At 40.1% G+C, this 15,081-nt stretch overlaps 1 protein-coding gene and 1 long non-coding RNA gene across 3 annotated transcripts in view; one reads left to right on the top strand and one right to left on the bottom strand.

Annotated features, from left to right (window-relative positions):
- The window catches only part of BICRAL (BICRA like chromatin remodeling complex associated protein), a 101,619-nt gene extending 90,374 nt beyond the window's left edge, over nt 1-11,245 (bottom strand). For both annotated transcript variants that reach the window (XR_013176124.1, XM_077161824.1), the window contains exon 1: nt 11,167-11,245. The gene's annotated coding sequence lies outside the window, so the exon portion shown is untranslated. The remainder of the gene's footprint in view (nt 1-11,166) is intronic.
- Nucleotides 1-14,235, top strand: part of LOC143684661 (uncharacterized) — a 55,514-nt gene extending 41,279 nt beyond the window's left edge. Inside the window, exon 4 of the long non-coding RNA XR_013176125.1 lies at nt 14,112-14,235. This is a non-coding gene — a long non-coding RNA (uncharacterized LOC143684661). The remainder of the gene's footprint in view (nt 1-14,111) is intronic.
- Nucleotides 14,236-15,081: the final 846 nt, after the last annotated feature.

Genomic DNA, 15,081 nt, shown 5'->3' with positions numbered 1-15,081 from the left:
TATATGGACGGTGGTGATGCTAGCACAACATTGTCAATGTAATTAACAGCATTGAATTATAGATTTGAATGTGGTTAAAGGGGGAGATTTTAGGTTGAATATCTGTTACTAGAATAAAAATTTTCAAATCCATAGAACTGTATAATACAGTGAACTCTAAATTAAACCATGGAGTTATTTAAAAGTATAATTACAAAAAGGTACTTTTATCAATTGTGACAAATGCAGAATACCAATGCAAGGTGGTAATAACAGGGTGGTATATGGGAATCCTGTATTTTATGCATGATTGTTCTGTAAATCCACAACTTCTCTAATAAAAAATATAAAAGGAATAGAACATCCCCCCAAATGTCCACTGTTAAGAAGCTGACCTAACACTGCAAAGTATTTTCTAATGACTGCTGAATACTAATTCTGAAATAAGAACCAAATAACCAAATAAACAGGCTGAAATATCTACTTAAAAAAAATTACTATAAAAGAAGTCACATCTGGGCGGGCCATGGGAGCGCAGCAGGTAGAGTTTTCACCTGCCATGCTGGAGACCCGGGTTTAACTCCCAGTGCCTGCCCATGCAAAAAAAAAAAAAAAGTCACATCTGAAATAAATTGCAATTAACTTATTTTTTTCTTTTGCAATTAACTCTTAAAGATCGTCGAGTCTAATACACACAACCATAGTCTCAATATTTAGCCTATATAACCAATTTGAAAATTCTCTCCCATATTACACTTACCCCAAGATTTTTAAATTCTTCATCTCCCCACATTAGTCTTACCACTAAAAAACCATGAGAATGGTTGGTTCTCATATTTGGTGAGAAGGAAATCTCAGCACTTAAAAAAAATATTTTTTATTGATACAAATTACATATTCACATACCATGTGATCATCCAAAGTGTACAATCAATGGTTCAAAATATCATCATATAGTTGCATATTTATAATCACAATCAATTTTTTTGTGAAAAACAATGTATACAAAATGTATACATGTAAAATGTATACAAAAAAGCAATACATTTCAAAGCACATCACAACAATTAGTTGTAAAATAGATTTCAGAGTTTGGAATGGGTTACAATTCCACAATTTTAGGTTTTACTTCTAGCTGCTCTAAGATATCGTAGACTAAAAGAAATGTCAATTTAATGATTCAGCAATCATACTCATTTGTTAAACCCTACCTTCTCTGTGTAACTTCACCATCACCTTTGATCTTTCTCCCACTCTTCAGAGGTATTTGGGCTATGCCCATTCTAACTTTCTCATGTTGGAAGGGGCTGTCAGTAATACAGGACAGGCAGATGGAACTAGTTGAAGTTCTGGAGAGGCTGGCCCCTCTGCATTTCAAGACTTATCTGGTCCAGGGAACCATTGGAGTCAGCAGTCAGGTGTTTGCAGCCTGCCTGAAGAACCTATGCACTAGGTTAGTAAGTAACACGATGCTCAAGGGCTGTGGGTCAGCACTAGCAATTAAGAATCTATGGTTGGACTAGGCTGAACGTAAACATTTGGAAATGGACAGAGGTGATGGTAGCACGTTATTGTGAGAATAATTAACAGTGCGGAATGTGGTAGAAAGGGGAAGTTTAGTGTCATGTTATGTCACCAGAAGGAAAGTTGGAGGTTAAAATAGAGGGATGGATAGCACAGTAAATCTTGTTGTGGACAATGTCTGTGATTAATTGTACAAATATTTAAAAATTCTTTCTGGAACTAGAACAAATGTATGACATTATTACAAGGAATTAATAATAGATGGATATATGGGGAAAAATGCACCTATTGCAAACTATCGACTATAGTTAATAGTGACATTTTAATATCCTTTCATTAACAGTTAACAAATGTCCCACACCAATACTATGGGTCAGTGGGTGGTGGTGGTGGTGGGGGATAAGAGGTATGGGAGGATTGAGGATTTGGGCTTTATTTTTTATTTTTATTTCCTTTCTGTATGTTCCAAAATTGATCATACGGATGTATGCACAACTACGTGATGAAATTGTGAGCCAGTGATTGTATACTTCAGAAGGTTGGTATGGTGTGCAAGTGTATCCCAATAAAACTGCCTTAAAAAAAACCAACTACAGTTAGAACTTTCCTCATGTTTTACTACAGTTCGGAAAGAAGGAAAAATAATTCCTTTGACATGTTATTTTATTGGCCACAACTTAGTAAATATGCCTTACAATTGTCTTACAGTATAGCCTCTTTAAAACAAATTACACTTTGTATAAATACTCTTTCCCCAAATCTGTACCATAATTACTGTACTTGTACTGACAATACTCCAAGTGAGGGAACAACTTGAGTTACACCATATAATGTTTAATTAGGGCCCTAAGTGCTCTCTCTTATCCAATTACGACTTTTTAAATTAAAAGATAACTCATAATCCCTGATTGCTAACAAATACCAAGCTAAATTGGTCTCCATTTTGGATTTACCAAACTATGGAAATAAAAACTGAATTATCTGCAAAAGGAGCAAAATAATTGCTTTGACCTGAGATTTGAGCACCAATATAAGATTTTACTGGCCACAATTTTTTTATTTATCAATACAGACTGCTTTTTCCTATTTCTTCTATTGAAACCAAAGGTCACTGAATTTTAAGACCTCAAAATGTCTAGCTATAAGGCAGTCATCTGTAGATCACGTTTACACATGGATGTAATATCAATGGCAAAATATATGATACATGAATCCACACTATATACTCAAATCCTTGCTCTGCTCCCTTAGTAATATAATCTTGGGCAAGTTACTTATCCTAAGTCTCAGTTTCATTTCTATAAATCAGAGGTAAAACCTACCCTATAGGGCCTTTTGTGAGGACATAACATATTTAAAACATTCATCAAGTCCTGAAAAGATTTAAAAGTTTAACAAATACTATTTTTCATTTTCTTCCTTGTGAAAACGTTTCAGTTGCAGGCCAGGACACATTTAATTCCCAATGATACAAGGAAGCATTCTAGATTTTGGATGAATAAGCCATTTCTAGAAAGGCATTAGCTTTCATGCCTCATTCCCTCAAATTCTCACATTCTAGATTTTTATTTCAGGTAAAATAAATGTGTTTAGTGTATTTGCAAGCTAGAGAGCCAAAGAACCCACAAAACAGAAAATGTTCAATTCCACAGCTTTATTTAAAAAGTATAATTAAGCAAACCATAACTTTATCAACTAAAGTTGACTAGGATTAATGGTAACCTGGGTATAGAAAGATCTGGTACTGTGAGGTCTCAGGATCTTTTCCTGAACAGAAGGGCAAATGAGACAGAGAAAAATAATGAGATGAAAGCCCCTTGCAGCTCCTCACCAGGTCCTCTTTCTTCTACTGTCCCACACAACACAGGCCGAGAGCTCTGAAACGCTCTTCAACTCCACTACTAACGGGCAAGCCACCACCAAAAGAGCCACCACATATAGGGCTTCAACTCCATTTAGCAAGGTACTACTGATAGTTTCCATGGTTGAGCTTTCCTTTAATATTCACATCCAGCTCCCCCACTCCTTCACTCATTGCTACCCTCCACCTTTCTATCAGCCCCTCACTCATTGCATTTTCTTCTCCTACAGCACATTAGTCAGAGAGACCCATGCTATACAAATGGATTTCGTACATTGTATAATTCATATTGCCTCATCCAACTAAGTAGCATTTCTTTTACTGATTTCCCCCCTCACATCTGATTCTCTCCTTAAACCTAAAGCCTTCTGCTCCTGCATCTGACAATCTTACTTTCTTTTCAGTGAAGACCGTAGTAGACATCTAGGTTGAATTCCATCATCCACCCAATTCTCTAATTTCATTTACTGTTACTTATTCTGTAGTCAATTTAGAGAATGGAGGAACCTCAAGAAAAAGTGAATGACAGACTCAAAAAGAAAATAAAGTAGGAGAAAATAAAATGGAGTTAAGGGGGAATGCTCTATACTTCATTTGGTATTGTTTAAATCTTCAAAAAAGTAAAGATTTTCCTGGCAATCATGTCTCTCCACCCCACTCCCATCCCTATAATCTGATTTCTTCTGATTAGAATCTCAAATGTTAACAATAGTCACATCCAATGGTTTTTATATTCCTTTTTTTTCATAGACCCCTGAAAATAGTATAAGACAGTACTCATTCCTGAACTTATTGCAAAAATTTGTTTTCTTTCTGGTTCTCATCAGTCTACTCTACCTTGGTTTTCTAAGTATTTAGACAGTAAATATTTACGGAGCGCCCAGATTGTTTTAAATACTATGCGAAAGGTTAGATTAAGTAAATCAGTGAACAGGAAAACAAATAATATTATACTCCAATCCTGAATCTCTCAGGTAGAATTAGGAGTTATTGATGATTATTATATCCACTAAAGTTAGAGACTAAAAAAGAGAATTCTTTCTCTTTTGCTTCAATAATTTGAGATCTCATTTCTAAAAACAATTTCCTTCCAAATACAGTACTGTGCAAATAACATTTGTACCTGCCAGAAAGGCCACTGCTACTTAAAATATGAACTCATTTTTAACCAATGATTAATGGTTAATTAAATTCATGGCTCCTCCATGTTTCTTGAAGATGATTGTATGATATAGCTTTCACAATGTTACTGTGTGATTGTGAAAACCTTGTCTCATGCTCCTTTTATCTACCTTGTCAACAGACCAGTAGAACACATGGAATAAAAATAAATAATAGGGGGAACAAATGTTAAAATAAATTTAGTTTGAAGTGCTAGTGATCAATGAAAGGGAGGGGTAAAGGGTATGGTATGCATAATTTTTTTTTCTGTTTTCATTTTATTTATATTTCTGAATAGATGCAAATGTTCCAAGAAATGATCAAGACGATGAATATGCAACTATGTGATATTGTGAATTACTGATTATATATGTAGAACGGAATGATCAAAATAGGAATGTTTGCGTTTGTTTGGTATTTAAAAAAATAAAATTTTAAATTAAAAAAAAAAATTCATGGCTCCCACCCACATCATCTTCTCTTGCCTTCCTACCCAGCTAATATTCCAACGTTCAACATTATAACCACCCCCTTACAACTATACTTAATTCCCTGTTGCTCTCTTCCTGTCATACCTGTGGAGCATAACTTCAATCTTGGTTGAACCAATAACCTGCATGCTTTTAGCCTCCGTTGCAACAGCTGAACGCTGCTGGGGGAAAACTATACAGCTATCTCAGTGGATCGGTTTCACTTTGAATTCATGATGCAAACCTCAGTGAGGCATTCAATATTGCCCAGCAATCCTATCTTCTTTCCAAACAAGTTCACACTCCTGCTGTCCAAGGTGAAGTGTCCTTCTCTCCTCAAACCACCTACTTTTCTTCCATCCTTTAAGTTGCCAAGCCTTGCCTTAGACTTAAGTGAGTAAACAAAAGCCATTAGAAGGTAAAGCCCTTATATTCTACCTCCGATTCATTAACTTCCATGCATTTTAACCCAGTTTTGCCTTTTTTCCTAACACACTGCAAATCTTTTTCCCACTAAAGGCAAATCCTCTTCTGTGCTTTGGGTTCCTTCTCTCTGTCTCAAGAATTTTCCTTTGGTAGTTTTATCTTTCCTCTGCAATAGTCTCTCCCTCTTGACTAGATATTCTCATTAGCCTATGAAAATGCTCTTTTATCTTCCATCATTAAAAAACCTCTTCCTTGACCCCATCTGTCCCTCCAAGCATTGCTGAGCCATTTCTCTACTACCTTACTGTAAAACGTTGCCAACAAGCTATCTATAGTCATCTCACTTTCCATTCTTTCTTCAACACATTCCAATCTGGTTTCCATTCCCCTATGCCACTAAAACTACTTGATTCCTCAAGGTTGCAAATCCAAATGTACATTTCCTTATCATCAATTGACTTCTCACCAGCACTGACAGAGGTGACCATTCCTTCTTTCTTAAAAAAGATAAAACACTCCCTCTCCCCCTATTAAAGGTGGGCCTTCTCCATCTCTTTTGTCAGCTTCTCCTAAGTGTTTTAAGGCCTGATCTTGAGCCCTCTATGATCACAACTCCGTGAGTTCAATGACATGTCATCTGTATGCCAATGATTCTCAAAATTTATGTCCAGTCTGGACCACTCCTCTCAGCTCAACATGCATATTCACTGGCTACTTGACTCTCCACTTGAATTTCTCACAAATATTTTAAAAATGTAACAGGTTCCACACAGAACTCATTATCTACCCCTCCTGACCTGTCCCCTTTTCTAGCGTTTCTCAAGTAGCAAATGGCATCACCAACCACCCAAGGCTTAGGGCCAGAAACCTGAAGGAAATCTGGGTCCTTCCTCCCCTCGACCTCCAGTTCATTAAGCAACTCCTTCTCACTGAACCTCCTAACTATATCTGAACCCAGTCGTCTACTCTTCTCCATCTCCACTCTGCTGTACTGGCTTAAGCTCCTATCAACCTAGGGATGGCTATTGCCATTACCTAACTGCTTTCTCTCACTCAGACCACATAACAGCCAGAGAGATCTTTAAAAACAAAAACCTATCATTGCCTCAATTAAACCCTTCAATAGATTATCATTGCTATTAGAATAAAATCCAGACTCCCCTGACCCCACTCCTACAGCCTAATAGAAGAGGCCTTGCAGGATCTCTCCAGATTGATCTGTTCATCAGCTCCAACCCCTTGATCACAGGAACCTTTTCTCTGTTCTAACACTTGCTCCCTCCTGGGCCCTCCAGGTGTTTTGCACTTGGTCTCAGCCCTGGAATGTTTCCCCAGTTTTTCACTTGACCAGCACAAGTTCATGTTTCAAGTCTCAGCTGAAATATCACATCTTCAAAGAGACTATTCTCAACCCTTACTAGATAAAATAGTTATATTCCTATACTTTTAGATACCCCAGTTTATTAACATCTTATAACTTATTTTAATTTGTAATTACCTTGCTTTTTAATGTTTGCTCATTTTACCCACTATATTGTAAATTCCATAGGGAAGGGATCTCTCCTGCCTTGCATTCCACTAAAGGCTACTTTAAAACAAAGAAATGATTCTCCCCTTTAAGCAGGTTTATTTTAGATTTCCCTTCATTTCAACTTTATTGGATTTTACTCAAAGAATATATTTTGGCATTTAGCATGAAAAACAAGTAGAGAAAAAACAGTTAAAGGGACAGTTAAAGTCAACCACTCCATCTGACCAGTGGTCTAGATTGGATAGAGATGGTCCATAGCTGTTTAATAGATGCTCCTTAAAAAAAAGGTTCCAAATTTGAAAGGAGAAATTAGGACATATACAAAGTATAATTTTGATTCTGCACCAAACAAAATCCAAGTTTTCAGCCATCTCTCGTAGCAATTACTAAATCTAACAATGATTTGGGAGGAATAAAGAAGGGGGAATACAAAATAAGTAAAATAACATGGTCCTTGCCCTTGACAAGTTGATGATTTCATCACTGACTCTTTCATTTTGGTCAGGTTAGTTATTCATCAACTGCTCTAGATGCTTCTTCCTGACTTGTGTCTTTATCCATAATCAGGTCTCATGTTTAGAACAACTTCCCCATCCTGCTTTCCAAAACCCCAAAGATACCTCCACCATGCAAAATCTAGGCAAAGACCCTTTCTTCTAAAGACTTATTTCAGGGTCTTTTCTACCATATTCCTAATATCTGTTATCAATACTGAATTCGTTTCAATTTTCACTATGTAATTCAACTAAACTACACGGTCCAGCTACTAGAAGCCTATATGTTACATAACATCTCACTAGACTGAGACGCTATACTTTCAAATATATGAATATTTTAAAGTCTCAGGATACCTAAGCCCACTTTCTGTAAGAAAAGTTTCATGAATTTGATAAATTGCAACTAGGAGGGGAAAAATAAGAACAATAAAACTGCAAAAATTCAAATGATATGGACACGGAATGTCTGTTAAGAATGTTTGTATGTTAAGATTCATCAGCAAAAATATTTAGAAAAATAAGTTGGGGTGGGCGATGGTGACCCAACAGGCAAAGTTCTTGCCTGTCATGTGGGAGACCTGGGTTCAATTCCCAGTGCCTGCCCATGCCACTCCATCCCCCCCAAAAAAGGTTAAAAAAAAAACACAACAAAGACATGGCATGCAAGTCTCATGTTTCAATAGAGAGAGAGAGAGAGAGAGAGAGAGAGAGAGAGAGAGAGAGAGAGAGAGAGAGAGAGAAGCAGCACAGTGCATATAGTGATATTCCAAAGGCTTATCTGTCACACTTGAATCACCGGGAGAGCTTTGGAATAGCATAGACTCCTAGATCTTCAGATTTTGGAGGGTAAGCCAGAATTTCTATGTTGGAGGGGGTTAGAGGCATCAAGAAGCTGAAGTCAAAGGCTTAAAACTAAAATTGCTTAATATATTAAGACAGAGGATCCCAAAAGGAAGAATGAAGGAAGAGTCGATGAGATGAATCCAAGTTTAAAACATCTCCCCAGGGGATTCTGATGCGGTCAGAATTAGGTCAGCCACCAGGACATGGCTTTTCAGAGCCAACGCCAAGTCTGCCACTTAAAAGCACAAGGGTTCGCACAATTAGTACATCTTGATGGGCATTAGTTTCTTTCCTGGCAAACAGATAATAAAATAAATGTCACAAGGTTGGCGTGACAATTAAATGTAAATTATATAAAGGACCAAGTACAATTCTTGGCATATATCAGCATGGTAGGTCTCAGTCAAGCGTCTAAAATATCCACTTAGAAATACAAGGACACTCCTAGTCGTGCTACTTTAATTTATCCATCCATGTGAAAGTAACTATCCATTTTACAGCTCTGTGGGACTCCTAGGAAGAGTAAAGCTTTACGTTATTGTTTTTTCCTTTCCAGAATCTTTTCAGTAACAATTTAAAACAAAGTTAAAACACAAGCAGACACGTGCACACTCACAGTCACGCAATACCCTCTAATCTAGAGCTACTACAGGACAGATACTTATATTGATACTTTTAAGGAAACACTTTAACCAAGGAATCAAAGAACTGAGAAGTCTTACATTGATGAGTAAGAGATGACCCAGAACTGTGAATTTTTTTTTTTTTTTAAGGAAAAAAGCCCTCGGAGTACTTTTAATGTGAGTCTGGTTCCTCAGAGAATTCTACGAAAACTTTAATTTACTAAAAATTGAGTAAGAAATATGAAAGTCAACAAGGAGGTTTCAAATCACTGGAACCCATCACCTTCGCAAAATCTAACAACTAAATAAATGTCTCAATTCGATAAAATTATTAAGAATTCAATTTAGAAAAGCAATATAGCAAAATTAATTTCTTACATTACTTTTCCTCTCCAGGTTGTTTTACAATACAACCAACTAAATAAGACTAACATAGGATAACAATAGAGAACCACAATACTAGAAGGCAGGAAAATCGAGTCTTTTTGCAATTTTGTAGATGGCCTACTCTCAACAATAACTGGAAATAGATGAAGGGAACAAATAGGTCCAGGAAATAGGAGAGATGACCGGAACCCGTCACCTGCAGCTTTCACTGGGAGAACCAGGTCACGGAGGGAACCTTTCAACCCTGAAGCCCGACCCCCAGCCCACTTCTTGAGAAAGAAATAAGTGGGACCGGGTCCCCTCTCGCTCCGAGCAGGCGGAGAGGCCTTTTGGGTCTGGGGGCGTTAGGGGAGGAGAAAGCTTGGTGGCGTCCAGCCCGGTTTCCAGAATTCAGCATCCCGGGTGTGGCTCCCCGTCGCCCCAGACGTCGCGGCAGCCGGGCCGGCGAAGGCTCCACGGAGAGCGCCGCCCGCGCCGCGAGGAAAGATGGCGTCCGCGGAGCAACTGCGCCACCAGCCCTGGCGGCGGGCCAGGCCCGGCGCCATCTTAGCGCCTTCCAGCCGCCCCCCCACCCGAGAGATCCCGCGTTCAAGGCGACTCGGGGGGCGCCAATCGAGTCGAGCCCGCACGCTCTCTTCCACAAAAAGTGCCATCACAGCCTCTCCTCTCTCCGGACCCGCCGGGCGGGCGACGCTGGCCCCGCAGGAGGCGGCCAGCACGGGCCGCGGCTCCTCGGCGCGGCGCGGGGGCTCGTCCGGGCCGGGCCGCGGCTCCTCGGCGGTGCTTCTGGGCCCGACGGCGAGGCGCGGGGGCAGGTGCGCGCCGCGAGCTCGGGGCCGGGGCCCAGGGAGGGCGGAGGGCCCCGAACTCTCCGGGCCGCGGCCGCTCGCAGAGGCAGCGGGAAGGAGGAAGCCAGGAGGAAAAACAGCCCTGTCCCCGCCGCCGCCCTCCCCACCTTCCCCCTCCCCCTCCCGGGACGCGGGGTCCATTTTGCCGAGAAGAAAGAAAATGCGATTCACACCCAAGAGCTTCCGAGAGAGAAAAGAAACGAGGGGGGTGGGGAGGAGAAAGAGGGGAGGAGATTGGAAAAGCTTATTTTTCTTCCTCGCCCGCCGTCACTCCTCGCCCTCCCTGCCCCCTGCTCGCGGCCCCACCGCGCCGTCCTCCCCTCGCCGAGCCCCGCTCCCTCCTTCCCGGCTCCCGGCAACTTGGGGGGGGGGGGGCGGAAAACACTCACACTCGCGCACAACTAATTTTAAACCGGCTCAATCAATGAGTCATTAAAAGGCTTCCCTCCCCTCCCATCCCCACCACCAACTGCCACGCCACCCCCCCCTTCCCAGGCTCTCTCTCTCCCCGCTCCAGAAATTTGCATCCGCGGGAAAAAAAAAAAAAAAAAAGGGCCGGGCCCCCACCCCGCCGCGGCGCCCCCGGCCCGGCCCAGCCGCCCCCGGCCCGCCCGCGCCTCCGCCCGCGACACTGAACTTGGTCTTCCCGGGGCCCCGGCGGCGCTGGGAGAGGCGTAAACACTCGATTCCCCTTTTCTCCATGTCCATTAAACATCCACCCACCACCACCATCACCCACCCACAACCCACCTCCCCCCCCCCCCAAAAAAAAAAACACAGCCTTAGCCAATAGCTCTCTGGGCTGAAACCTAATATCCTGGTTTTGGCAACTCGGTGTTTAATTTGCTCCTCTTCTTTTCTGTCTGTCTGGAGCTAGATATCCGGCCCCCCCTCCCTCGCTTTTCCCCTCCCCGAAGGAAAGAGGCAGAGGAAGGAGGTTGTGTGTGTTTCTTTTTTTTTTTTTTCTCCTTGAAATTTTTATCACAAAATTATAATACACTCAAAGGGAAACTCACCGTCATGAAAAAGCAGTGCCTTGTCAACGGGGTTTCTGCGCCATCGCACCAGGGGCGGCGGCGGCGGCGGCGGGCGCGGGGCGCGGGGCGCGGGCGCGGGAGCTCCCGGCCGAGCGGCGCCGGCCACACGCGCTCCGCTCTCTCTCCCGCTCACCCCCGCGCCGGGCGGCGGGCGCCCGCTCCCCGCGCCCGCCCGGCCTTCATGCTCTGTTCCCGGGCAGACTGCTCGCTTGCTCGTCTACCTCCAAACTTCGGTTCTCGCCTAGCAAAAAATGTGGAGATTAGGATTTTTTTTTAATTAAAGAATTTTTTTTTTTTTTTGCAAAAATCAAGCTCCAACGCTATTAATTCCTGTTTCCTTCGGGATTTTTCTTTTTGGAAACTTTAGAAATGCCTTTGTTTTCTTTTATTCAAAAAACAGGTTTATTTGGCTTCCCCCACCCCCACCCCCCTTTTAAATTAGGACCTACAGAATGCGTGCTAATTCTCCGCAGGCGCCCTATACAGATACACACTCCAGCTTTAACTTGTCACGGAGGAGGGGAGGTTAAAGACAAAAACAACATTTGTTTAGAACTCTATTTAGTGCAAGTCTCAGTAAATACTTTTTTGCATATGCAATTTTTTAAAACTAAGCTATCACTTAATTTAGTTATTTGGCAAATATCAGATTCATCCTAACTTTTAAATGTACTAAGCTTTCCTTTGCAACATTCACTTTTTCCAATTCAAAATGCTGTGAAACCTTATCTGTGAAATCTGTATGTCAACATTTAAAAAAAAACACTTTAGTGCGGGAGATGAAGGTGAGAATCTGAGCAAGTCATTTTCAAAACCTTCCCATTCCTACTCCCTTCTCTTTAAATAGGTATCCCTTCTCACCACACTTATGGAATTTTCATGACCTAATCCCCATTCTTAAAAGGGAACCACCCAACCTTTTAACACTTTTTAGTCCAAGCATATTACCACCTGTTTTTAATCTTAAATGTCAAATCGTTGAGACTTTACCATAAACCCTCCAGCACCCAGAGCATTTAAATTTTAGTTATGATAGCACAGAGCGGGAGTGTGTGCCTTTGTAGTCTAGGTTACTTACACTTGTTTTTTCTATAAATGATCACGAAAATATTGTGACGGGTTATGTGGTTGTATTTTATTTTAAATAATCATCAAGGATAGGTAAAATATGAATTGTACAAGCATGTGATTCAGATTTTTTTAAATGCATATGTAAGCCCCAGAAATGTTCTAAAATTATTTAAAATTAATTTTTAACGCATTTATCAATGGGGTCCTGATGATAAACAGTGTTCAAAATCACATCCACCTGATATTTGGTGAACTGTAAATAAAATTATCTCTAGATTTTAATTATTTAATGAAATTAGTGTTCAGTTTCTATAAACCCTTAGAATTAAAGAATTTAATAGCAGTGAACTTTGCTTGCTCACATAAGGATACTGTAACTACACTATTTACACTGGCAAGAGGCAAGTAAAAAATATGTCAAGGTTGATATACATTGTTGTCATAATCAAGATAGATGATCTTTTTAAAAACATTATATCGTGTTCTAGTAACTGCCACTCTGGCATTCATAATGTATGCTTTGTATTTAAAATGTGCCTTAAAAATACATTCAGTGATTTAGTATCACATATTATCATGGAGGTGTTTTCTCAGAAGATCATGTGCTTCAGATTCAGCCCAGGCCTTCCTGGAACAGTAGTCTTGGCATAAATTTGCATATTTTTCCACACTTGACAGTTGGATCAGCCAGTTTTCTAATTGGCTTAGGGAATTTTTAAACATGTTTTAAAGTGCATTTGGATTGGCTGGAATTTAATTATAATACCCATTTCGAAGAATTATGTTTCAAAAGAGTCCATAGATTATTCATTGCAATTAGGAGCCACCATGCAAGTTTTACAGCTGTTGCTCCATAGCTCCAATGAATTATTAATGGATTTCTGAAAGATATCTACCCAAGTTGGATGAAACCCCAAAGAAGCAGGAAATGTTAGACTTCAAAAGATGGCCTAACAAAACTGAATTTATATACTAATAAAGAGTATAGGGCATTGCGAGCTTTTTAAAGAATGCCCAAATATGAGGGCCTACTAAGTGCCCCTAGGCATTATGCTAGATAGTTACATACATTATTGTATGAACCTTCACCAAACCCATAGAATAAGGTTAATTATTCTGAGTTCTCAGATGAAGTTCTCAATGGTTTTAATAATTTGCTTGGGGTCATCAGCCTAATAAGGGCTGGTGGGGGAACCCAGGTCCGTTTGACTCCAAAAATCACTTTCTGTCAAGCCCGAAAAGGATCTTGGGAACAAATAGTCTTTGCTGTTTCAATGTAAGCCTTAGTGTTCAGTGGTGTGTCATAAGCAGAATGGACAACCCTCTAATTAGCAAAGACCTACTTTGAGAATGCCAGTTGCAAATCTAGTTTTAAATTTTGTGCGGGTTGCAGAACACTGGAAACAGCAGGGTCACGTGTAGGGATCTCAGATTTGCCAGGCACCACGAAAATTGAAATCATTTAATATGACAAAGACAAACTTTTAATTTTTCTCCATGTGATTGAAAAAACAACATTTTAAATAAGGGATATGCCTTTGTACATAAAATTTAAAATTATAGCTATATAAACCATACTTTGGTATCTGATCATATGATTAGGATACTTTTAAAAGAGGAACGCTCTTAATATGATTTTACCGCATGCAAATGACTTCAATTGCATTGCCTACAGTTTAATTATTTACAATAAAATGGTCACTCCTATAATTCCCAGGAATGACCTAAAAAGAAGGGCAATTGGACACAGGGTAAAAAAAGAGAGAGGATGTTCTAGCACATGTTTGGGCCTCCAAACAAACAGGTCCAACATCTGAAAAACAAAAGTGTAAGTTTTTTTTTTCTCCCTCCAGATTTTCCCCTTTGGTTGGTTGGCTATTTTCTGAAGGAGCGGATGCAAATGCTGGAGAGTGAGTGGTGACATGCATGACCAGATGTGTCCAGATTACAGAAATAAAATACCCCACATGCATTAGTAAGTGCTCTATGGAATGTTTGTGATATAAGATTTTTAAATATTCTCAATGTCTATAAATAAGGTGAATATCTTAATTTATACCTCTAGAAGTACTTATATTCTGGGGTTTTAGGCAATGGCTCGCAGACCGACCTGGGTTCAAATTCAACATTCACCAGGTGTGTGACATTGGGGTAAATCACTTCACCCCTCACAGCCTCAACTTCCTCATCTGTAAGACAGAGATTAATTATAGTACCCACCACTGAGGTTTATTTTAAGGATTCAGGAACTAGTGCATGTAAAATGTTTCGCATGGTGCCTGAAACATAATGAAAGTTCAATACATTTAGCTAATATTATATATATTGCCTTATTTCAGTTATCTGTCAAGTGGAACCATGTGAAACTTTCCCACATGACTTCCTGATGGCAATCTCTTATGATTCAAGCTAATGTAACTCTTACATTCCCCCCTGGGTAGGAAGCTCCAGGAGGGCAACAAGTCACTTTCTCCAGCTTCATATTCCCTAAAGGCCCATAAGAATACTTTGTATATAATTAGCTCAGGATCAGTACTTATGGGATAAAGGAAAAACAGCCCAGTTCACTAAAGTGAATACAAAAATTCTTGTATTTCTATAACAATACAAGAAATGAGTATATCCCTATTTAAAGAGCCAAATAGTAAGAGTAAAGTAAGGCTCCCTGAATCATATAAAATCATGGTCTAGTCGATTGCAGGCAGTTGTGGCCTAATGGGTTAGCGTTCTCTCTCTAAGGCAGTCAAGTCTGTATCAATGCCACTTTTCAACGACATGAACTTGGCCAATTTTTTGAACTTCTCTAACCTCAGTTTCCTCATC

The sequence above is a fragment of the Tamandua tetradactyla genome, chromosome 5 (assembly GCF_023851605.1).
Source record: "Tamandua tetradactyla isolate mTamTet1 chromosome 5, mTamTet1.pri, whole genome shotgun sequence".
Lineage (NCBI taxonomy): Eukaryota > Metazoa > Chordata > Mammalia > Pilosa > Myrmecophagidae > Tamandua > Tamandua tetradactyla.
Note: the sequence above shows the minus strand (reverse complement) of the source record. Positions and strands in the feature narration are given on the sequence as shown.